Raw genomic sequence first — 17,098 nt, forward strand, 5'->3', positions numbered from 1 at the left:
AGAGAGAGAGGGAGACACAGAATTTGAAGCCGGTCCCAGGCTCTGAGCTGTCAGCACAGAGCCTGATGCAGGACTTGAATTCAAGAACCTCGAGATCAAGACCTGAGCTGAAGTCAGACACTTAACTGACTGAGCCACTCAGGGGCCCCACGATAAGAGTACTCTTAATCCCCATCACTGATTTCACCCATCCTCTACCCACATCCCTTCTAGTAACCATTAGTTTGTTCTCTATAGTTAAGACTCTGTTTTTTTTATTTGTCTTTTTTTTCTTTGGGTTTTTGTTTCTCATTTGTTTTGTTTCTCAAATTCCACATCTGAGTGAAATTATATGTTCCATATATATATATATATATATATATATATATATATATATATTCTTTTTTCTTTTTTTCCTTCTTCTGGACTGACTGAGCATTTCTTATCATTTAATTTTCTTACGCTCTTTAAGAGTGTAAGGAGCAGGTTATATACTATTGTTTAAGGTATATATTATTTTTCTATTCTTTAAGGTTATATATTATTTTTCTTTAAGGTTATATATTATTTTTCTATTCTTTTACTTTTAGCGTGCTACACATTAAAAATTACAATATGCATCTTGATTTGTCAAAATCTAATATAATCAGTAGAATTAAATTACAATATGCATCTTGACTTGCCAAAATCTAATATAATCATTATATGTATATTTTTCCCAGAGAATTCAATATTTCTCCCAACTTATATGTTATTATTGACATGTGGTTTTTTTTAACTTTTTATTTTTAAGTAATCTCCACACCCAACGTACGTCTTCAACTCACAACCCCAAGATCAAGAGTAGCATGCTTTACCGACTAAGCCACCCAGGTGCTCCAAACTGTATTTTATTTTAAAACTCGGGGCACCTGGGTGGCTCAGTCAGTTAAGCATCCAACTTCAGCTCAGGTCATGATCTTACAGTTCCTGGGTTTAAGCCCCACATCAGGTGTTCTGCCGTAAGGGCAGAGCCTGCTTGGGATCCTCTGTCTCCCTGTCTGTCTTCCCCTTCCCTGCTCACGTGCACACACATGCACTCTCTCTCAAAAATAAATTTTAAGAAAACAACATTAAAATTCTACAGTTCATGTTTTTCTAGATTACCTATTTATTTGCCCTTTTCTTTATTCCTTCCTTTATTTCAAACCTTTCACATGAGATCATTTTCATTTTGTCTAAAAAAATAAAATGTGCTTTAGAATTTCCTTTAGTGAGTCCATGGATAATAAACTCTCTCAGTTTTTGTTTATCAAAAAAGAGAGAAAGAGAAGAGGTTTGTTTTAATTTTATCCCCATTTTTTTGTCCAGATATTTTGTAAGTTAGAAATTATTGTAAACAGGGGTGCCTGGGTGGCTCAGTTGCTTAAGCAGTCAACTCTTGGTTTTGGCTCCGGGCATGATCTCCCAGTTCATGGGTTCAAATCCCACGACTGTTAGTGTAGAACCTGATTCTCTCTCTCTCCCTGCCCCTCCCCAGCTTGTGCGCTCTCTCTCTCTCTCTCTCTCTCTCAAAATAAATAAATAAACTTAAAAAAAGAAAGAACTGTAAACATAAATAAGTTTACAAAACTAGAATGAAAAAACTCTTGTTTTCTTGAACCATTTGGAAATAAGTGGCCAACATGATGCCCTATTCACACTTAAACACTTTAATGCATAATCCTTACCAACAAGGACATTCTCTTACATAATCAAAATACAAACATGAAAATCAAGAAATTAACATTCTCCATTACCACCATCTAATCTAGAGAACCACTCAAGTTTTGCCAATTGTTCCAATAATATCCTCTGGAAAACTAGAAGATGCAAATCAGATGACATGTTGCATTAAATTGTCAGTCTCTTTAGTCTTCTGCAATCTGGAATAGCTCCTCAGACTTCCCTTGTCTTCCAGGACCCTGAACTTTTTGAAGATTACAGGACAATTATTTTGTAAAATGTAGACTGTCCCTCGATATGGGTTTGCCTGATATTCCCTCACGGTTAGATTCAGATTCTGTGTTTTTGGCAGGAGTACCACAAAAGTGATGCTATTTTCTTCTTGTTGCCTATCAGATGGTACCCAATCAAGATTTGTGTCATTACTGGTGGTATGAACTCTGGTTACTTGATTAAGGTGGTACCTGCCAGATTTCTCTACTGTATAATTACTCTTTCTCTCCTGGTCATTAATAAGTATTTTTAGGAACCATCTTAATATTGTATATTTGTCCTCACCTCATCAAACATTTGCCCTTTGGTTCCATCATCCATTAATATTTCTTTGCTGAATTAATTATGATGATGACGGTTGCCAAATCGTGATGTTTCTCACTCCATCATCTCTACTCATTGGCACTGTCCTGTAAGAAAAACTTTTCTTCTCTCTTCATTTGCTTATTCATTTAGTTATATCAGTATGGGCCCAATGATTCCTACTTATTCAGTGGGTTAGAATCCATTAATACCATCATTTATTTGGGCACCCAAGTTAGTCCCAGATTTGGCCAATAGGAGCCCCTTCGAATTGGATATTCTAGACTCGTCTCAGACGTTCTCTGCCCTAACCCGGGAGTCAGCCATTTCTAAAAAATTAAATTAAAAAAAATTGGTCCCTTTTACTAGAAAATAGTATTTAAGATCCAAGATCTGAACTTCAGGTATGCTTATTGTTATTAAGTTGTTGCTGCTCCTGGGCACTGTCAGTAGTCAAAGCTAGGGAATACACACACACACACACACACACACACACACACACACATTTACATATGTATTCGTTTTTCTTTCTATTGAAAATCATGATTCACTGTAATACCTCGATTCCAGTCTAGTTTTCTATCTTTCTGTATTGCTAGCTTCCTTCCTTGACAGTGAGAACGCTGTCTCCTATTACTCTTTCTTCCTTTCTCTTTCTTTCTCTTTCTTTCTTTCTCTTTCTTTCTTTCTTTCTTTTTTCTTTCTTTCTTTTTTTGATGAAGTTATGGGCTAAACTGTCTCCCCAAAATCCATATGTTAAAGTCCTGACCCCTCCAGTAGCTCAGTAGAATGTAACTGTATTTAGGGATAGAGAGCCTTTAATGAGGTGATTAAGTGAAAATGAGGCCATTAGAGTGGCCCCTAATCCAACCTGACTGGGGTCCCTATAAGAGGAAATTTGAGGGCACCTGGGTGGCTCAGTCGGTTAAGCATCCAATTCTTGATTTCAGCTCAGGTCATGATCTCACGGTTGTGGGATTGAGCCCCCATGTCAGGCTCCTCGCTGGGCACCGAGCTTGCTTAAGATTCTCTCCCTCTCCCTCTGCCTCCCTTTCCCTCTCTCTCTCAAAAAAAAAAATTTTTTTTAATTAAAAAGAGGAAATTTGGACACACAGAGAAACACCAAGAATGTGCACAGAGGAAAGACTGTATGAGGACACAGTGAGAGGGTGGCCATCTGCAAGCTAAGGAGAGAAGCCTCAGGAGAAACTAACCCTGCCAACGCTTTAATCTTGGACTTCTAGACCCTAGAACTGTGAGAAATAAATTTCTGTTGTTTAAAGCTACCCTGTCTGTAGCATTTTGTTATGGCAGCCACAGCAAACTAATGCAAATCAATTGCCCTTCCTCCCGCCCTCTTCCACCCAATATGTAATCAGTCTCCTATCACTGCCCCTCACATACTCCCAGCCCACCCCTCAGCCAAGAAGCTATCCTCCCTACCCCACTCAGGCTCCAACACCCCATACTGGGCTGACCCTGCTGCCACTAACATCACTAACATCGCTCCCCCATGTATATGGCCCACCTCACCCTACCTAGGCTGATTCCCCATGATGGACCATCCCAGCCTCTGCTGTACCCTCTCCCCTGTACTGGTGCCCTCCTCGCTCCACTCAGGCTTTGCCACCTGAGGCCACTGACGTCCTCATCATGTGGATGTTTACCTTGCTTAGTCTTACCCACTGACTTTTGGACTAAATCTCACCTTTATTCTTGCAAGATATTTTTACCTTTTCCAGGCCAGCTTTCTCTGGGCATCAATGTCAACTAGAAGAACAGATGAGGCTGGATGAGGCTGCAAGGATGTGTCCAATTTATTATATATGTTGCCTAGACCTGAGTCAGCAGGACAGACCTGCAGAAATCAAAAAGGCCTCAAGCACACAGACCTGGCTTGATAGTTATACAGTATAAAAGCCTCTCTTCCTTCTGGTCCCGCTCCTGATGCTACCCAGGTTCCTACCTGGCACCTCCCTCAGGGTGGTCTGACAGTCCTGGTTCCCTCCACTGTGGTGTTATTATAATCAGGGGACCTGGACGTTTCCTCTTTCTTGGGTGCTGATGATGCCAGGTGACAGTGAGGAGATCCAAATCTTTCTTCATTTTCCGTAAACTTTTATAGAAAGAGAAGCTTAAACTCTGGGGGTCTGCTTTTTTTTTTTTTTGTGAGGCCTCTTTTCCTATGATTTTAAGTTACATCTACCCATTTCTAAAACCTTATTAGACCTTTTATATTTTATTTTACAGCTCATCAGAATGGGCATGAGCCTGCAGAGATTTGTGTCAAGAACAATCAGATTGCAGAGCGTAGCAGAGCTGAGAGATGACAGAGCTCTCAAAAGGTAGAGAGAAAGTCACCTGGGTTCCCGACATTCCAGTTTCTAATTCCAGTGCCTCCTTCCCATAGATACCACGACCACCCCCAGAATTCTTCCACCAACATCTACTTTGGCTTGTGCTAGCCTGATTGGGACTCCGGGGCTTTGCACAAAGAAGCGGGTCTAGGACTTTCATTTATCTGCAAATCTCAGTCCATCCAGCCAAAGACATCCCCATGTAAAACCAGCACCTACAAATGCTTTGTGCTGGAGGGTCCAGCCTGCCTTAAGTGAATTCTGAGAAGCGCCTATTTCTGTAGCAATCTCTTGCTCATATAAATCCAGCATTCTCTGCCAACCAACTAGCCGTGCACAATCTCCGTGTTTGTAGAGGCTGGTTTAGTGAGGGAACCAATGGATTTTTGTCACAACATATATTCTGTGTAGATTGCACCGTGAAGGGCCCTATTCATTCTGAAGATCTCTCCGACGGCTCAGCCAATCCACAGCGCCTACAATGCATATTTATGGAGCACCGGAGAGTGCAGTCTCAGACAAGGAAACCAACTCAGAGCTTGTCCCTTAATAGGGCATCGCTCAGGTTGCTACCCCTTTAGGCAGTGCGCTTTCATTTGTGCTACCATATTACCTTAACTTACTCAAAATTTCGGAAACCTGAAAAATGACTCTAAATCGCAGACCCCAGTCCCCTTATCTCACTCATTTTTATTCCTCTTGGAATTTATGTCCTGACTTCACAAGTCTAAGAGTGATTGCTCTGGCTGCCTGCACCACACGACCTGCTGGGGGCTGGAAGCCCCAGCTGTGCTTTCTCTGCCGCTCACCCTTCCCCTGGCAATAAACAGAACTCTATTAGGGCTTCCCTAACGGCTCCTGAAGCAATGGGCAACGCTGTAAGCTCATTAATAGTGGCACTATCACCGTGGGGCTGGAGGGAACAAATGTTTATTCGGTTCCAGAAAATGAGCCAACCCCACCATTAGACAATGCCCACGGAGGCGAGGTGAGAAGAAGCAATTTATAGAAAGGGAAGCTTATTTTGCAAGATGAAGTGGTTGAAGCTGTTGCAGCAGAAGCCCACCGTGGCTGACACTGAGCCTTGGAGGCAGGAGCTGCGCCTCTGGAGGGGGGAGCGGGTAGGAAATCACACCCATGCCTCAGACTGGGAAGACAGATCCCTGGACAATCTCCCTCAGCAATTCTCCTTTGCCTTCCCGGCTTTTTCTCAAGGAGATCCAGCTAAGCTGCTGAGATCCCCACTGTGTAGAAGAAGAGTTTTTTGGTTGGGGGGTGAGGGTAGGGTTTGCATTACGTTTCACTGAGCTCTCAAGTGCTCATTGTGGGTCAGGCGCTGTTCTAAGTGCTTTGTATGATACAAGTGCATTTAATCCTCACACTGAAGTAGATCTCTTTGATATCCTCCTTTTTCAGTTGGGGAAACTGAGGCTCAGAGAGATATGCCCAGGGTCCCACAGCTAAATTGTTAATGGAACAGGAATTTGGACTCAAGCCAGCTGGTTCCATAGCACACAGTCTTAACCTCTAGGCTGTATTTCAAGTGATGGCTAATCATAATAGGCAGCATTCATAAAGCATCTTCCTTCCAATACACAAAACACCTTCAAGTATGTTGTCACACTTATCCATAGTGTAATACTTTTCTAATCTGGAAAGGTGGGGTCTAGGTAGTCAAGTAAGGCACAGAACAAAGAAGAACTTAATTTTGCGAAAGCCTGTGGCTTTCGGTATGGATTCATCTGAGAAATGGAGGCTGAAGAGGTCCCTTACTTTAGCCCTCTTGGGTTATCTGATTTGCTACATGCGTGATCCCAGAAAACAAACAAAAGCTAATCCAGTCCCTTATGTCCTCTCCTGAGGATGGGAACAACATGACCATCTGATTTTTTAAAAGCCACTCCAGGCACATGCATGCACAGGTTTCTTGATGAAACCGGTTCTGCTGCTTCGAGTCTTCCTGTAGTCTCCTAAGGCTACACTGAAGCCAGTTCTCCCCTACTCCCTTCCTCACATCCCCTGAAGGCAATCCCTCCATCAGTGTTAAACACAAATTCAAGTGCAGAAGAAACCAGGAATGCAGTTTGGAACAAAGGCATGCCTCGATTTTTTTTTCTTGCTCTTACTCTGCAGGATCTTTTTTCCCTTCTCTCAGTCTATATTTTCTTATGTCTACAAAGCTGTTGTCACTGATAAAGCCAGTCATGGGAAACAACGTGATTCCTTTTAATATCCTTCCAGCTTGCCAAGGAAATGAGCGATGCTGACAGAAGCTATGGCACAGAATACTCTTCCCGCAGGTCCCTTCTCATTCTCCAACCCAGGCCACCCTGGGAAGACCCCAGGCTTGCAAATGCTTAGCAGGGCGGGAGAGGAGTTTTAGAAACTATTTGAAGAATCCTCTAGATGGAAGCACAATTCTTGGCACAAGTAGACAGGGTAATAAAAGAAGGTGGAAAAAGTAAGCAACGGCTTGTGTTTCCAAAAAAGGGCTCCATCAACTCCTAATGACTGAGATCCCTCCCTGGGGGGAGGAGAGTAGAGAAATGCACAGCTGAGGATGAAGCTTCATGAAGGAAATACAGTCCGTATGGGAAAAAAGCCCAAAATGGAATTACTTGGATAAACTGGATGCCTGGGGAGGCGGGGGGGTAGAGTCACGACAGTATGCAGACCACCCACTTTATTTTTTTTTTGAAGGTTTTATTTATTATTTTTAAAATATAATTTATTGTCAAATTAGCTAACATACAATGGAAACAGTGTGCTCTTGGCTTCGGGAGTAGATTCCCATGATTCATCACTTACATACAATACCCAGTGCTCATCTCAACAAGTGTCCTCCTCAATGCCACCCTTTTTTTTTTTTTTTTTAAGGTTTATTCATTTTTCAGAGACAGAAAGACAGAGCGTGAGCTGGGGAGGGGCAGAGAGAGAGGGAGACACAGAATCCGAAACAGACTCCAGGCTCTGAGCTGTCAGCACAGAGCCCAACGCGGGGCCCAAACTCACAAGACAGTGAGATCATGACCTGAGCTGAAGTTGGACGCTCAAACGACTGAGCCACCCAGACGCCCCATCAATGCCACCCCCTTTAAAACACAGCACAAAAAAATAAATAAATAAATAAATAAATAAATAAATAAATAATAAAAAAATAAAACACAGCACAAGCTACTTAGCCCTCAGGTCTGGGGCAGGACAAGAAATGAATCCATTCTGCACTCAATTTCAGAAAGACAAGCCTGGTTAACGTTTTCCTTTTTTAAGTGATCAGAGTGAGTTTTTGAAAATCATATTGTGTAAGAATACACACTGACCTGAAAAAAAATAGCTCACAAAAATTGTTTAAACAAAAAGAGTCATTTTCTTAAAGAGCCCTTTCCTGAAATACCATGTAGCTCAGAGGGTTCAAGAGACTTGAATGATGGAAATATTAACAAAGGTGGAAGCAGGGTAAAGAGAAACAAAACCATTGGGGCACCCACCCACTAGCCAACAGTGAGAAGCTATTACTACCAGAGGGCTTGAAAGGACAAGAAGAAGATATGCAATTTCTGGAGCCTAGTGAGAGCTGAAGCCCAAGGAGGGGCCACTGCTGGAAAATACATCCCAAAGCAGGGAGATTTCTCTCTCCCTCACCCACCTATCTCCTACTGGTTGAACTCCATCAGAAAGCAGGCAGTAGAGAAGCCAAATTGATGCATTGTGTAGGTATGCATGGAGCAGGGCAAATAACGTTGGAGAATGGTACATAAAGAGAATAACCCACACATCACCAATCCACAGTAGCACCCCAGTCCCTTCTTATCACTTTATCCTGTTTTATTCTTTCATTGCACTTACCATTACCTGTTTTATCTTTATGTCTTTGTTCCTCCTGCCCCACCATTAGAACGTAAGCTCCTTGAAAGCAAGGATTTTTGTCTGTCCAAAACTATATCCCCACATGGAATGTTGGAGCCCAAGAGTGAGGAAGGCATCCTCCTTGGAGGGGGGTGGAGAGTATATCCCAGCACGGGTTCTCAGAGCCTGTGTGGGGTTAGGAGGGCATCGGCACTGGGAAAGGAATGGTGGCAGAGAATCCTGTATGTATGGCTATATCCAGAAGAGTTGATCAAATAAGTAAGTAAGTTAAAGATAATTCACTGTTAGAGAAGAAGATACAAATATGGAAAGGGAGAAAACTTGTATGAGCCCTGCGATGATGGATTGGAGTTGGAGGCACCGGTATTAATTCATGGTTTTCGACATAGGTAGATAGATAGATAGATACGGAAGTAAATACAGACATAAATGTGTGTGTGTGTTTGTGTGTGCACTGTGTGTGGAAGTGTGTGGGGGTATATTCCCAACTGTGACCCTGAGTGGGCCCTACAACAGGGACACCCTAATAACAAGTATGCATAGCACTCAGATCTTGGCTTCTAAGTAACACTGTCCACTAAATGGTACTAGGAGTTCTTAGAGAAATAACTCATTTTAGGCCTGGGGCAGGGAAAAGTATCAGACGAGCCTGCAACATCTTTTGCCAGAAAAGAATGACCAAAGAATAATGAGGACATGTCAAAAGGACACAGAGGTCAGTTGGAAGAGCTTCTACTACCAAACTGGGACTATTTTAGCATAAAAATAAGTAATGATGAGAATGGATTTAACCCACGAAGTAATGTTAGGAAACTCTGAGTCCATTAATTAAAATAGATTAATTAATTGAATGCTTGATAAAGAATAGGACATTTACATAGACTCGCAAATACCAAATTACAAAAAAAAAAAAAAAAAAAGTAACCTTGTACTATGGTTATGTCAGTAAGATGTTACCATTGGGGAAATTATATGAAGGTTACAGGGACTTCTTTATATTATTTTTGCAACTTCCTGTGAGTCTATAATTATTTCAAAATTTAAAATAACCTTTAATTTTATTTTTTTAATGTTTATTAATTTTTTTTATTTTTTTTTAACGTTTATTTATTTTTGAGAAAGAAAGAGACAGAGCATGAACGGGGGAGGGTCAGAGAGAGGGAGACACAGAATCTGAAACAGGCTCCAGGCTCCGAGCTGCCGGCACCGAGCCCGACGCGGGGCTCGAACTCACGGACCGCAAGATCATGACCTGAGCTGAAGTCGGCCACTTAACTGACTGAGCCACCCAGGCGCCCCAATGTTTATTAATTTTTGACAGAGACAGAGACAGAGTACAAGCAGGGCAAGGGGCAGAGAGAGAGGGAGACACAGAATTTGAGGCAGGCTCCAGGCTCTCGAGCTGTCAGCACAACGCCTGATGTGGGGCTCGAACTCACGGACCGTGAGATCATGACCTAAGCCAAAGTTGGATGCTTAACCAACTGAGCAACGCAGGTGCCCCGAACTTTTTTTTAATGTTTATTTATTTTTGAGAGAGAGAGAGAGACGGAGTGTGAGCAGGGAAGGGGCAGAGAGAGAGGGAAACACAAAATCTGAAGCAGGCTCCAGGCTCTGAGCTGTCACCATACAGCCCGACGTGAGGCTTGAACTCATGGACCACGAGATCATGACCTAAGCCAAAGTAGGACATTGAACTGACTTTAGGTGTCCCTAAAATAAATTTTAATTTCAAAAAGAGAGTAACTTTACATTAGAGAAGCCTGTCTGACATTAATCAAGAAGTGAAAGTTAACATCATCCATAATGGGACAAATCAAAATTATGTCCCACCTTACAGGATGCAATGAGAATACAGTGTCACCTCTGTGCTTTCCTTGTTGAAGATACAGTCTGAATCTAATCCTGGAAAACATAAGACACACCCAAAATGAGGGTCCAAATTGAGGGACATTCTACAAATTAACTGGCCTGCCATCATCAAAAGCGTCAAGGTCATGAAAATTAAAGATTGAGGAATTGTTCTAGACCAAAGGAGATTTGAGACATAACTAAATACAGCATGTGATTCTGAACTGGATCCTTTTGCCATAAAGAAAATTATTGGGACGAATGGGTGATTCTTGAGTGGGGCCAAGGATTGGGTGGTAGCAGTATAAAAATATTAATTTCCTGATTTTGATGGTTAAATTGTGGTTACAGTATAACCAATATATACATATTTTAATATATACATATTGGTTATACTGTAGAAAATACAAACTAAGAATATTCCAGTGGGAAATTTCTCTGTATTATAGTTGGAATTTTCTATTAGTTCATGATTGTTTCAAAAAGAAGTTTTTAATTATTAAAAAAATACAACTACATCCCCATTACCTAGAACAGGCATAGCATTCCCAGTACTCAATAAATATTTGAACAAATTAATGAACTATTAAACAACTTCAACAAATGCATGCTTAGAAATAAAGATATTGAAATATTAACCGTAGTTTTTTTTCAAGGAATGGATTTATCATAGGTCATTTGGGGCCTTTTTTTTTTTTTTAATTTTTTTTTTTTTAACGTTTATTTATTTTTGAGACAGAGAGAGACAGAGCATGAACGGGGGAGGGGCAGAGAGAGAGGGAGACACAGAATCGGAAACAGGCTCCAGGCTCTGAGCCATCAGCCCAGAGCCTGACGCGGGGCTCGAACTCACGGACCGGACCGCGAGATCGTGACCTGAGCCGAAGTCGGACGCTTAACCGACTGAGCCACCCAGGCGCCCCAGGGCCTTTTTTTTTTTTAAACTTTGTGCTTTTCTGTTTCTTAAATTTTTGCATCAAGTGTGTATTATTGTTGAATTGGTCAAGCTGTTTACTAGCTAAGAATGACATTTTAGAAGCACCACGAGTCTTGTCCTTGAGTTTGGGGGTTCCAACATTTGATATTATCAGTTACTTGGACCAGATCCTTAGAAACTGCTTCAGTCCATCCAAGTACATAGAATACCAATTTTTTATTATTACTGGGATATATAACTTCCTAGTATCTAGAATATTCTTGCCCATTACCCAAAGCTCCCTCCCTTCTAGAATCATGTTTCCTGGGTAGTAGAAGCAGTCATCAGCAGTTTGGTGAATATAATGGTACAAAGAGGGTTGGAGAGTCTTGTAGAAAATGTAATTCACATTAGGGAAAGGACTGGAGAGTTAGTCTGGATGCAGATTTCCAGTGAATAAACACTGAATAAACATAAACTACTGAATAAATATTGACAAATTCTGACTACAAGGATACTTTTTCTGTGCTTGTGGTGGACTGCTATCACTTAATTGATGTGTTAATTTCTGTTTCTCCTGTATTGATTATATTTTCCATTAATGTGTCCATGATGGGATTTGACGGGTATTCTAGTTCCTTTAGCAAGGCATTTACATTTTTTTTTTTAAGAGAGCAAGCAGGGGAGAGGGGCAAAGAGAGAAGGGTGGGGGAATCCCATGCTCAGTGCAAAGCCCGACTCAGGGCTCAATCCCATGACCCTGAGATCATGACAGGTCGCTCGGCCACCCAGGCGCCCCTACATATCACCTCTTAAAATTAGTAACTTTGGCAGTTGGTTGCTGTACGTGATGTTCATTTAACACTTAAATTTTATATATTTTTTAAATGTTTATTTATTAATTTTGAGAGAGAGAAGCAGCACACGTGTGTGAGCTGGGGAGGGGCAGAGGGAGAGGGAGAAAGAGAATCCCAAGCAGGCTCTGTACTGTCAGCACAGAGCCTGACATGTGGCTCGATTTCACCAACCGTGGGATCATGACCTGAGTCGAAATCAAGAGGCAGATGCTTAACTGACTGAGTCACCCAAGTGCCCCATAAATTTTATATTTCAATAGGCACTATATTCATATGATCAAAATTCAAAAGGCACAATGAGACTTTTGGTCATCCCTGTCTCCTAACCATCCAGGTCCCCTCCCTAGAGGTAAGTGGTATCAGTTTCCTATCTATCATTCCAGGGAGATATACATGCATACACACATACACATTTTTAACTGTATATAATACTTTACATACTGTTCTTCACCTTGCTTTTTTCACCAAGTATCTATCTTGGGGGTATTTTTTTTTTAAGTTTATTTATTTATTTAGTGAGACAGAACAAGCAAGGCAGGCACAGAGAGACAGAATCCCAAGCAGACTCTGCATTCACAGTGGGCAGGGGCTTCAACCCACGAACTGTGAGATCATGACCTGAGCAGAAAACAAGAGTCAGACACTGAACTGACTAAGCCACTCAGGGGTCCCTACCCTGGGGGTAATTTTATGTCAGTGTATAAAAGAACCTTTCTTTTTATTTTTTTTAGTGCATAGTATTCCACTATGAATGCACCATCATTTATTTAACTAGTCTCCTACTAAAAGACATTAAGATGCCTTCCAAACTTTTGCTATTACACAATATTCCATGTACCTAAGTCATTTTGCACATAAGCAAATATATTCTTTGGATCAATTCTCAGCAGTGCAATTGCTGGGTCAAAGGTATATGCATTTTTTATTTTGATAATACTGATATGCTGCCAAATTGACTCCCTTAGAGGTTGTAGGAGAGCCTCACTGAGCATTAACTTCTGGATTTTGCCAATCTGGTTATGAAAAGGTTATGTCAGAGGAGTTTTAAACTACATTTTCCTTATATTGAGTGACACTGAGGATCCTTTCATGTTTTCTTCCTTTTCTGTATATGGCCACTGTTCTTTTTTTTTTTTTTTAACTTATCTATTTATTTTGACAGAGAGGTGGGGAAAGAGAGAGAGCAACAGGGGAGGGACAGAGAGAGGGAGAGCAGTCAGGAGAGGGGCAGAGAGAAAGAGACAGAGAGAGAGACAGAGAGAATATTAAGCAGGCTCCACTGCAGAGCCGACTTGGGGCTCTATCTCCCAAACCGTGAGATCATGACCTAAGCTGAAATCAAGAGTTGGATACTTAACCAGCTGAGCCACCCAGGCACCCCACTGCTCATTTTTTCCATTGAGTTTATTTGTAGTACTTTATATATTAAGAAAATCACTTCTCTGTATTAGGAATTATACGTATTTTACATCAAACTGGAGTGCTGTAACTTTCAATAGTTTTGAAATAGTTCCAGAGCACTAACTCTGAAACCAGACTGCCTGAGTTTAAATCCTGGCTCTGCCACTTACTGTGTGACCTTGAGCAAGTTACTTAACCTCTCTATGACTCAATTGATCAGTGAACTAGTGTTGTTAATCGTACCTACCCCACAGGGCTGTTGCAATGAGAAGAATGAATCTATGGAAAGGGCTTAGAAAATATGTGGCATGACAAGGACTATATAAGTATGTTTCTTCCTTTAATGTCAAATTGAATGTTATTAATTTTTAAAAAATTTTTTTTAACATTTACTTCTGAGAGACACAGCATGAGTGGGGGAGGGGCAGAGAGTGAGGGAGACACAGAATCCGAAGCAGGCTCCAGGCTCCGAGCTGTCAGCACAGAGCCTGACTCGGGGCTCGAACTCACGGACCGTGAGATCATGACCTGAGCCGAAGTCGGATGCTTCACTGACCAAGCCACCCAGGCGCCCCAAATGCTATTCCTTTTAGATGCCATTTCAGAGAAAAACTTGTGCCTGCCTTGACTTCAAATTCTGGAGATAAAATGGAAAAAAAAAAAAAAAAAAAAAGGAATTGTTTTTACTTTTGATGGTAACATGCACCATCCAGATACCCAGCCTTCCTCAGAACAGAGGGTGCTCAATCCATGGGCACGTAGGCCAAGCAGTCACCACATCTACTCCTCCTAATAACCCTCTTCAGTAAGGGATCATCGTCACTTTGTGAGGTAACTGAAGTTCACAGACAGCCAAATGACTTGCCCAAGACCAAGCTCCCTTTCAGCCTTGATTTGCAAATGTTCTTTGATCGTTCCGTGGTGCGCCTGTAGCAGATCCCCAAGGCAGAACCAGCTCTCTGGCGGCTGGCTGCCATTCACTCAGCTCCGGCCCCAAAGCCAACTCCTTCCTGCCATCCTCCAGCAACCCTAGCTCTTCCGGCTTGAAATCCCATTTGACTCCTCCCACAGAATTCATCAAGCCTCGCAGATGCTTCCTACTGGGAAATGTGTCTCCCATCTACCCTCATTTCCATCCCAGCTGCCACCACTCTGGCTCAGCCCTGACTACCTTTCACAGGAACTGTTGCTGCAGTAAAGCTCCTCAAGAGCCTCCCCGCCGACGTCCACAATCTTTTCCTCTCCAGTCTCTTCTGCTGTGCTGCCCTGATCTCTCCGAAGCCCAGCGTCAGTCCTGACCTGCCCCATTCTCAAACCTTCGGACCCCTCCGCCCTGTCCATTCCCTAACATTTGGCCCAACCTATCTGGCTGGTTTTGCTTCCCAGACTCCCCTCCCATGCAGCCAAACGAATTCCTGTTCCTTGAACAGGCTTCCAGTCAGGTTTGTTCAGTTTAGAGTTTTTCTCTCTGCCTTCTCTTGTGGGCCACTCAAGCTTCACAAAGCTGTCCTTTATTGTGACTCTACTCACTTCTCATTCCCCTCGCCACCTCTCCCCTGCTCCACACCCTGCATTTGTTTGTAAACTCCTGGAGAGTAGAAATTCTACCTTATTATGGATTGAAATGCTTTCACATAGAGATACAACTGATAAACCACACAACCCATTTCCTAATTGGTCCAGCCACGCATAGGGGCCTGGGTTAAAAAGGCACATGGTGTGCCAGGCCTGCTAGGGAAAACGACCAACCCTGACCTATTTGTTTAATTTCTTTTTCTTTTTTCAAGCCTGGCCTATTTGGACCCAGATCTTCTCACAGAACCGTCCCTTCTGGCCAAGTGCCCATCACAGGTTTCTAGAAGTTCTGATAGCTGTCAGTTGATACCTGGTACAGAAACAGCATACATAGAACATTCTAGAAATATTGGTATGAACAAACTTTGCGCTGGAGAGAACATCGGAACAGCAGATCAACTTCATTGTTTCATGCAGGCACAAAAGGGTAAAAGACTCGTCCTAGGTCACACAGCAAAGAGGGAAAACAGAACTAGACCTAGGAGCGAGATTCCTAGTGGCAGTTCAGGCCACGTTCCTCTGCACCTTAGAGCCATCTAGGAACAGCAGCCTCAGCCACCTGAGGTCACTGCCCAAGAAGTCACCACCCGTTCCTTTTTCTCCCTCATCTAAGAGACTCCTTTCCCCTTCCCTCAACAAAATCTTTCCTCCTCCCCAAGTCTCAGCTTTGAAGGTAGTAGTCCCGAGCGGCGAGAGGATTTCTCCGGGCTGGACCCATCGGCTTCGGGGAAACAAGGTACCCCTTGGCTGCGTTACCCCGTGGCTGGGTTAGGTACCCACCTATTCCGAGGATGCAGCCTCGGAACTTCCGGGGTCAGAACTCACCCTCCTACCCTGCCCGGCCCCGCCCCAAACGCGTCCGGCCCCGCCCCAGACTCGCAGGCAGACACGCGGCCTCTACGCCAGGCCTGGGCGAAGCCGAACCCCCAATCTCCGCCCCCTCCAAGATCCACCCTATTGGCGTAGACAGTCAGAAGCCACGTCCAATAAGAAGGAAGGGGCGGCCGCCTAGTCCTATCCGCTGCGACAACACAAAAACGGACGCCACTAAGTGGCGGACGCTATACCTGGGTCTTTCCGGGTCCTTCCACGCTTAGCCCGTACTGGTGCCGGTCCTGGGCCCGAGAGAGATCCAGAAGGGACGCTCTAAGAAGTAAGTGTCTGCCGACGAGCGTGACCTTTGGCGTCGGTCCGGGGGCCGCTGCTGCTCCCCTCACAGGGCTCGGGATGGGATGGGCCGCGGGGGAAGGCCGGAGAAAGGGGCGGGGAGCAGCCGAGCACGTGGAACGCCGGCCCGACCGAGGCGTGGGTGGGTGGGGGGCTGGGCCGGCGAACTACCGTGCGCGGGCTTCGTGGGCGGGCACAGCTGGCTCGTCTCGTCTGGTAGGTTCTTCTGCTCTGAACACCGGGGGGGGGGGGGGGGACCGCGAGTGTCGCCGCTCTGCGTCGGTCGCGAAAGAGCGTTTTTTTTTTTTAAGCGCTGTTGCTGAAGGTGGCGCCCGACACCTGCCACTAGGCTGGACCGCGGACCCTTGGTGGCGGTTTTCCTTAAAGTTGAGGTTGTGTGCACGCTGAGCGCTTAACGGAGTGCTAGGCATTGTGCCAGCTATTTTCCAAGCCTTAAGTAAGTTTCCACCCCCACCAGCCCAGTGAGGTGGGCAGGACTACCTTTGTCAGACGCAGTAAGAGGCCTAGTGCGGTTTCGCTCGCCCAGGCTGACTACTGAACTAGTGAATGGTGGAGCCCCGGGTTGAACCCAAGCTTTCCGAGCTAACCTCCGCACCGAGTTGCGTGTTAGCGGGAGAGCCACCTTTCCCTGTTCTCAGGGTCCTGGAAGCCTCATCGCACCCCGCCCCCCCCGTTGACCTCAGTGATACCCCTTTTCCCCCAGGTGGGCGTGGGGTAGTCTACACACCTTGTCCTGTGAACCAAACAGCAAGCAGGAAAGAAAACCGGGACAACTTCTGGGGGAAACAAAATTCCAAAACCCCAAAGTCTGACTTTAAATAACAATG

At 43.8% G+C, this 17,098-nt stretch overlaps 1 protein-coding gene across 1 annotated transcript in view; it reads right to left on the minus strand.

The window, feature by feature from the left end:
- Window positions 1-16,292, minus strand: part of DPF3 (double PHD fingers 3) — a 293,080-nt gene extending 276,788 nt beyond the window's left edge. The window contains exon 1 of the mRNA XM_053889564.1: window positions 16,151-16,292. The gene's annotated coding sequence lies outside the window, so the exon portion shown is untranslated. The remainder of the gene's footprint in view (window positions 1-16,150) is intronic.
- Between the last annotated feature and the right edge of the window lie 806 nt (window positions 16,293-17,098).

The sequence above is a fragment of the Panthera pardus genome, unplaced genomic scaffold (assembly GCF_024362965.1).
Source record: "Panthera pardus isolate Hobbes unplaced genomic scaffold, ASM2436296v1 HiC_scaffold_24, whole genome shotgun sequence".
NCBI lineage: Eukaryota > Metazoa > Chordata > Mammalia > Carnivora > Felidae > Panthera > Panthera pardus.